This window comes from Rhipicephalus microplus, chromosome X (genome assembly GCF_043290135.1).
Source record: "Rhipicephalus microplus isolate Deutch F79 chromosome X, USDA_Rmic, whole genome shotgun sequence".
Lineage (NCBI taxonomy): Eukaryota > Metazoa > Arthropoda > Arachnida > Ixodida > Ixodidae > Rhipicephalus > Rhipicephalus microplus.
In genome coordinates this window covers 418,346,767-418,355,703 of record NC_134710.1, presented here as the reverse complement: position 1 = coordinate 418,355,703, position 8,937 = coordinate 418,346,767, and the positions used below count along the sequence as shown (strand labels likewise).

The following is an 8,937-nucleotide window of genomic DNA, read 5'->3' as shown; positions in this document are numbered from 1 at the left end:
TAGATCACAAAGCTTCTCTAAAGGAATTAACAACCATTCTCTAATTAATCATCATATTGTTTAGAGTGTGGCTGCGCGCCCTTGTTTGGAATACGGTAGTTAAAGCTAGATTTAGTGACATGGTATAGCGCGGGAAATCGGAGAGGCGTATTTCATAAACAAAGCTGGGGATTCATGTGTCACGTAACTCTCACTTATGTTGCTTGCTACTGAGGTAGCTTTCCTGGAAGCGCATCATTTATACAATCTGTCTGCTCATCTAATCCTTTTCTTTCACCGCATGTGTTCTTGTAACCGCATATATACGTATGTCTGTTTTCTCCAACAATGTTTCAGTTGTCAGTGTGTGCTGCATCTAGGTGTGTTCTTTTTGTATTTTAATCTTTTCGCGCAACTCAGTAATTACATAATATTTCTTGTTCTTTAAACTGTGTTACCAGTTTTTCACACAAAATGCAGTCATGTGCGAAACCTTCATTGAGACACTTTCAACCTTCTCAATTACGCAGTACTATTCCACAATTAAATTTGTTCAAGTAGCATCATGCAATAAAGAGTACACACTAAGTGATTCAATTACACACAAGAAACATGATCGATACTGCTATCACGTTCAACTGTGAAAAACGGAGCTTAACAGTTCCCCAGTTTTTTCACACAGTAGCAAGTTCTAACGCATCATACCATTTTATTTGTCGGCTTGCGTAAAAATATCTACAGTGCTCACGGATTAAAACGTGACATCACATTATTTTGTGTAACTATGTATGCGGGTATGCGCAGTTCCTCAAGATAACCACGCGATGTTGCGACATCAGTAACGGTAATGTCGCCTGTGATGTACGCATTCCAGTCAAATTTACACTTATATCACCCTGATTGTAGATGGCGGAAACAAAATTACGGGCTATTCTTAAGTTTTTCCATTTGGATCCGTGACATTGCACCCTGTTTTGAAGAATCAAACTAGCAACAAAATTTTAACTGCGTGTCCTTATCAAAACACACGTAAATATAAAAACAAGTGGAACGTAGACGAAGAAAGATAAATTCAAACGCAAGACAAATTCAAACGTGGGCTCATAAATCTCATGACACCCTTGGAGTTGGAGATATGCAACTCTTTTTCATTTGTAATTGCGCAAGTTGTAATTTATCCTTGGTTTTTCCTCAAGCGTTAAAATGAGAAAAATACAACACAAGTATATTTACATCAATATACACAAAACCAACATTTTCCTGACTTAGATTTTTTGATTAAATAGAGCACTGTCTGGATCAAGTGAAAAAAAAAGAAAGTGTTGTCATATCGCTTGAACAAAACAGCCTAATGACGTAACCACGGTTAGCATAAAGTTATTTACTCAGCAAGCATGCAATGTGGTATGTTTTCGAGTTATCATAATATTTATGAACAATGTGCGAAGGTAATGAAAATGATGAACTTCCCTTAACATTTAACCGAGACTTGTCTTTAAAGGAGCCTGTTAATCCTGATAACCTATTCACACCTTAAAGCCACCACGTCCATTCGTACTGCTTTAGGAAGAAGTTTTGAAGGAACGCTTGCCCGCAAGCGTGGGTATCCATTTTCTTCTCGCACGAAAAGTTGACGATCGCCAATCCAGCAGCGTACAGACGCACACGCACACAAAAACACTTCCACGTCCGTCCACAATTTCGCCACGTACAGCGAAGTAGATTCCTGAGAGCTGCACGATTATCTTGTGTAAATTGGAGCAGTAGTTGAACACGAAATAAGAGCAAAAGGAATGAAAATTAACAAACTCAATCAGCACAGCACCCATGACTCCGGCGAGCAAAAAAAAACAACAATGACGCGGACGGATACAGTGCACGCAGGCTTGACAATGAATATTGCAATGGACGCTACATTACTCCTTGAGATCAATGATTTACGCACTTTTCACTAGAAGTAAATTTTCCTGAGCTTATTGGCGAACGACGTTTCATTTTTTAACTATTATTGACGCAATCTTATTACCATACGACTGAATGTTTGTGCAAACTATTTTCTTTGTCGTTACTTGAAATGGGCCGCGGCACTCTCTTTCCTGCTCAGTCCACAGACTGGTGTAAGCCACGGCAGGGCTTCACGGTGCCTACGTGGGCTCCTTCGAACAACTTTCTCCGAATTGTCCACCCATCCGATGGGCGCCCTTTTTTGTATTTTTTTTACTGTGCGCACCCCTTGCAACCTAGCAGTCAGGCGAGTTTTTTCGTACAATGGACTTCAACTTCCTTCCGCGGGCCCAGAAAGCTGCACGTGCAAGTCCTTTGAGACAGGCATTCCGCGGAGCTGAAATCGCTGCTTCGTGTACGCTGGCTACGAAGACGCGTTTCAGCCGAATTATCATGTTATTTCACAAGCATTTATAATGATAATAATAATATTCAATCAACCAATAATCAATCAATCATTTTTTAACCTACCCAAGAACAACCATAGGGTCTTTCATGCTGGCGCGCGCGAAAAGAAAACAAAAACAAACAATACATTACAGACTGTCCACAGAAATGCAAATCAATAAAAAGAGCAAAGACGAGCAGTCGAAAAGAAATCAACGCACAATGAAAACAACAAATAAAAGAGTAGATATTCATGGAATGGGACTGAAAAATAATGTAGACTATACATAACCGTGCCGAAGGCTTCCTGAAAGACGGAAAAGGGAAGAATCTGTGCATGTGCAAAGCTACGTTAGGACAGGGCAGCCCTCACTGACAAAAAGAAAATGACTGTAGACTATGAAAAACATAACGAATTAACAAAGTTGACGTTAGATAGACTCAGTATTCTGCAAAGGATAGAGTGTTGAAAGAAGCTGGCAGGTACATGCAACGGTCGATTCTCTCTCGATAACTTACGTGGAGTTTCAAAATTATTACAACCGAGAAGGGCAGAATATCTCACCCTGAACTAGCTTGTAAAGAAATAACAGCTCAGCGCGATTTTGCCGGCCGTTAACTGATGGCAAATATAATATTCTAGCAGTGTTGAAAGGATTCTAGTGAAACAATGAGGGTAAATGCTTATGAAATTTTTCTTGACTCACTCAGTGGCGCTACTGCTGGTTATAGCAGGGCCATTCCAAATCAAATAAGCATATGTACTCAAATTGACGACGACATATCGCGGTGTACAATTTGTAGAAGGCTGTAGAAGAACCGGATTCTCGCGAGATGTTGAGCCAACAGGAAGAGAATGAAGGCCTCGCATGGCAGCACATTTAATGCAAGTAGAAAAATTCAGCATGCTATCAAAAAGAACACCAAGATAACTGATCTCATAAAACTTACATAACGACACAGTATGACAGCATATGAATTCGATGTTGGACGTTTTGCGAAATACAACAACAACAACAACATTATAATAATAATAATAATAATAATAATAATAATAATAATAATAATAATAATAATAATAATACACTCATATCATTCTGACATGTCCGAAAATATCTAGCCACATTGAATGAAATGCCAGTGTCCGGGTGCCCATGAATCTCTATACGCGAGTGTACACTTGTCAGTTTGGTGGGTATGTACCGGCATACATATCTTATAAGTGCACTACCGTGTTGGTGTTGAAAGGATATGTTCGCAAGCAGTTTGAATCGCTACGCGCCTGCACAGCAAGGGGCTGTTTACATAATGTAGAGTTTGGCTTAGGTATCACGCCAGCCCGCAAAAAATGTGTCATACTAATTGTATTCACAAGGGAATGTTTAGGCTAATCCTGATGATGGCACGTGCGCTTTAGTGACCTCGACCAAGTAATGACACACCGACACAAAATAGAAGTTTTGTGAATTCGGCAGCCTACGTTAAATGTTGCTATAAAGCTTCAGCATTTTATTACATTGTTCATTAAATATGTATCACATGTGAGTCAGCTGCACCTTTTTTAACGTACATGTCTATGACGTGAGATTTATTTGACGCTTGCAAACATTACACTAAATTAATTGTTCACTTGTGCAATCATAAAATTTTCGATAAATTTACTTTGTGCACAGCCAGGAACATTATACGTAGCCAAAGGAAACGCAAGCTATATTTTTGCAATAAATTAGTACAACTTCCATCTTGAATGTAATGATAATGGTGCCTGGAAGTTTCATTCACGTAAGTTCTTTTTGTTTTTGAAAATACTCCCTTAAACATTGCACTGCGCATGCAATTAAAGTAAATGGCTGCTGAAAGCAGTCGCAGATGAGGGGTCCACAGGATTAATAGAAATCTTGTTATATGAAGGGAGCATATAGCCATCAAAACTTTCAAATAATCAGGAATTTTGTCCACCGCTGTGGAAGCTAAAAGCGCATTGAAATTACTATTTCTTGCTGCCACTTTAAACAATGCATTAATGTGAACAATATGAGTTGCATGCATTTTGTCTTTACACAATACTATATAGAATTGCTCTATAATATTAACGAGGTTCGGAAGCTTCAATACGTTTTGTGACTTGACACGATTCCTTCCTCGTAAAACATGTCTGCTCTTGTATACAATATTTACGTCGTATTAATTGCAACTTATTGTTTCAAACCTAAATGCCATGAAAAATGTACGAGTTAAATTACACGAATGCATGCATATATGCATCCAACTGAGTTACAACTATCACGTACACAAAGCTGACCTGAAATTTCGGTTTTTTTGCACGGCAGAAACAACATATATATTTAATACTTCTATTGTTATGAAAAATAAGCAGGTCAGCTTTGTGTACAAATTGTTATATATTAAAATTTGCATAAAAGTGTGATCACGGTGCTAAATATATACGTGGTTCATCCCATATAAGAGAGCACTTTTACATATAAGGATCCACTTGATATGTTATATATGGTGTGGCCGTGCCTTATTTGGCCGGATTTGACTCCTTATATGGGCCAACCGCGTCATATATGGCCGTATATAACCCCATACATGAACCGACTCCGCCAGATATACAACCATATATGCTTATATGTGGCCACATATGCTGCCATATATGCCTATATATGGCCACATATGCTGCCATTTATGCTTATATATGGCCAGATATAACTTATATATGGGCCAGGTATGGCGTTTCCGTAAGGGTCCCCCTGCTTCACTGCCGTGCTTTCACTTCTGCGCGTGCAGGCAGTCTTTCAAGTTTTTTACATGCGAGTTTGGCAGACCTTTCAAGCAAGCTACCCAACCTACCTCCTTCCCGTGTGTTTTGGTTTTCAAGGTCACCCTCCCACTGCATCCTCCCCTCTCTTTATCGCAACTTCTTGCCCTTCTCTCGCAAATCTGCTCCCCTCTCTTGATCACAACCTCTTCAACAAAACGTCGAAAGTGTCACTGCTTGGCATGAGTGTATTGCGCGCGTTAGGTGCCGCGTTGCGGAGCGCTTGCTCATAGCTTTTGACCACCTGGATGCAAATTTGCCGCTTCGGGCGTCGCAGTATTCAGCTGTGGAGATGGTGAATATTTTGTGGGCGGCATTGACAGCTACATGCGCGTGAAACTGTTTTCGCGAGGCCGACTTCGTTTACATTGGGCCCGATGCTAAGCCTGAAGCTTCCGAACAGGGCCACTGCGGCAGTTATTTGTCGCAGTGCGTCGTCGACTCCGACCTGGGAGAGCGGGTGGGACATCTGTTGGCATAGTTTAATTACGGCCGATGATGATGCCGACGCTGCGGAACCGTGCACGGATTGGGGCATTGTGAATGAAGTACGTGGCGAGAGCAATTTGGAGGAATCGGATTGCTAGAACGACGAAAATTTTGAGCCAGAGCCTCATGCAGCTCATGCCATGGGCCTCGGCGAACGAGCACCCTGCCATTTGAAATGAACTCGAGACCGCCCTTATCACTTCTTCTCTTCGAAACACGTGCATCACGGACTTTTTGGGGCAAGAAAAACTTTGTGTTTTCACTCGCAACTTTTTTAAAATCTGTGTTTCATTTACTACGGACTTTGGGATACATCGAACGGATGCAACATCATGCTCAGGATCGTTATAAGCGAGCTTGACTGTACTTGTGTAGATAATTTTAGAAAAATTTGAGATGATGTCCGTCATGAGTGAACGAGGTCAGTAGCAAAAGGTCTGCGGGTCGTGTGTTTGACACCCCTGATGAAAGGTGTATGACCACGGCCAGAGGAACCTCCGTACCATCCTTGCATAACTCTTACTCTTTCTCAATTCTTTCCTGCTCCACTCATTAAATATTTGAGTTATACAATATAAAAAAATACCAGGCGGGAAAGTGCTTGGCAAATTAGAAAAGGACTTGTGCTCAAGTCCTCACTTGTTCTTCACTTGCGCTGAATGCAGGGTGCTATTTGCTTCTTACAGAAACGAAAACAGTGCCGAGAGACGTGGCCAGCACCAACGAGCATCGGCAGCTTGCCGAGGCCCCTGGTTTGCCCACTACCCCGATGGACACTTCCACCTCCATTCTCGATCGAGGAAAGTCCAGACTTGGGGCGAGGCAGGCTGTCCACTGTCGTCGAAAGGTGCGAGTCATTCAAGGGTATAGATTTTCTCACTACTGCTCAGTCCAGTTAGTTTTGAGACTCGTAATACAGGGAACAAAATTTCAAATGAGAACCGAGTAGTGCCAGCTGCACACAAAATGATATTCATTTAAATTAAACTGAGGGTGTTTTTTTTATTTCACTACTGGTGCTCAAGATTTTTTGCATGGTTGTTCGAGTATGAGAGCTCCCTGAATTTTTTTTGCGTGTACACAATGTATTGTAATTTGTGTTACGTAGTGGTATTTTGAGTCTCCCCGCCCCTCTTGCCACTGCAATGCCAATGAGCACTGAGGGGGGTACGTGGTGATCAAATATATCAATAAAAATTATTTGAACAAATAAATGCTTTTACTAGTGCTTTTCAAGTAATTTTGCCATATTGAATAGCTGCTTTTTACATTTTATCAAAAGTGTTGCTCCCGTCATAGCATTCAAAACTTTAGCATTAGAAGCAGAAATCGACCATTGGGAACAATTAGACAGATTGTTTGCATACACAGAGTGTATTGTGTGCGAGTGATCTTTGTGTAGTTTATGGAGTCTGGCTCTGTAGTCTTCTGCATTATGTAAGCTCTCATACGTTGTGTTCATACTATACACACAGGAATGAAAAAGGTTTGACCCAATTTATTACCTTATTGGGTGCACTTTTGAATCATTTGTAAGCTGTTGAAAATATGCCTGTATATAAGCACTAGTGGATATTGATTGTCAAGACCATGTGAACTATACAACGCTAAGCAATCTTGATACATCCAATTTTAGATATAAACACCTCTTTTTACTGTGCAATTCCTAGGCAGGGCTGCACCTACATTTTTCAAACCAAATATTTGAGAAATGTTATTCATGTACAAACACACTCTCCTTCTTGAAGCACCCGCCAAGTGAAGCCGTTCCACCATATTTGCGCTGCGACCTACAATTTATAGCACAAAGCAAAGAGTGTTTTTTAGCACATGCAGTGCCATAACTTCTTCATTTATCACTTTTATGGCCAATGAAGACATTTGACCTTGTGTCTGGTTAGCAATCACATCTAGTGATATTTTTGCTAAAACACATCAGCAGCTCAGAGTGATACTTCGGGCCAGCTGTATTAGCACACTTAGCAGAGTGCGATCTGTTGTGGTCCATAGACAGCAAAATTCCATGAAAAAGTGCCTCTGCAAACGATCGTCTTAAATGTGCTTCTTTCTGCACTCGGTTGCATGTAAAGAGCAGTGCAGACTTTCTCCTCCGTCAAAGAACCCCCCACCCTTCAGCAAATGGTGTCACGGTGTTGTTGTGACATCGTGGGCATTGGGCCTTGTGTCACATCCGTGAGAGAAACCACAAAGCTTGTCCAAGCGTGTCACAAAGGAGCCGCAACATTACGTCGACACAGTGACACACTTGGCGGGAGGTAGGGTCCTTTCACAGCGCTGAGGCGACTGCTCGTGACTCGTGGCTGAGTATAAGACTTCCAAACTCTATCCATGTACTCTAGCCACTGCAGCTGTGCACATTGAGCATGGGCTCGGAGGCTATGGATTGACACAAAACTGTGCAGATGGCTTCATTCACAGTACTGCAATCATTAAGTGATTGCAGTACTGTGGATGAAGCCATCTCGTTGGCACAAGCAGTTTGACGTGTTGAAAAACTGAACGTATGCAGCACACTTGCACTACGAATTACGAACAACAGAAATGCAAAGGCAATGGGATCAGGATCAAACGTGGAGAAGGGTGAAGCACCTGTCATAGTGATGATTAGCTGATGCCAATGCAACAGGTTTAGCAAACCTGTTGTCTCAAAGCCCTTGATTTTGCTAAGTCTTCTTGAATCATACCACAACTGCTGTATTTCTAATTTGAAGTACAGATTTCCGAGGTCATGCTTTTGTTTGTGAGAATCCTAAAAAAAGTCGTGGTTGTAGTTCAGATGACCAAACTATGCAGTGTGATCATTACCCGATGAGAGGCATTTCCAATGGGAAAAAAATTATATACTATTCAGCACAAGAACCAGGAAGTTTCTCAGGGTTGGGGGAGGGTGAACTATACTTTATGTATTTTCATCCGCGCAAGCAAACGTGAAATTTTTTATTTAGGTTTGAACTCTTCCTCTCTCAACCCCTTGGCTACGCCCATGATACTATTCATGTATGAGCCACAACCAAAAAATTTCAAGATTTTTATTTGAAATTGTGGTCTTACACGAGTGTGTACAGTAAATTTGTTATGTTTAAGTTACAAATCTTCAATTCAAAGCTTACAAAGAGTGCTGGTTCAGTCATTAGGCCAGGACAGAGGTCACTCTTAGGCGCGAACCATTTTAAATGTGAGGGCATTTCTTAGTGGGAGCATGTCAGGAGTCTTTCCGGGTCTGTGCCTCGGCAGGT

General features: G+C 41.2%; 1 protein-coding gene across 1 annotated transcript in view; it reads left to right on the top strand.

Annotated features, from left to right (window-relative positions):
- The first annotated feature begins 6,369 nt into the window (after window positions 1-6,369).
- LOC119186087 (adenylate kinase isoenzyme 1-like) overlaps window positions 6,370-8,937 on the top strand; it is a 60,821-nt gene continuing 58,253 nt past the window's right edge. Inside the window, exon 1 of the mRNA XM_075881812.1 lies at window positions 6,370-6,527. The gene's annotated coding sequence lies outside the window, so the exon portion shown is untranslated. The remainder of the gene's footprint in view (window positions 6,528-8,937) is intronic.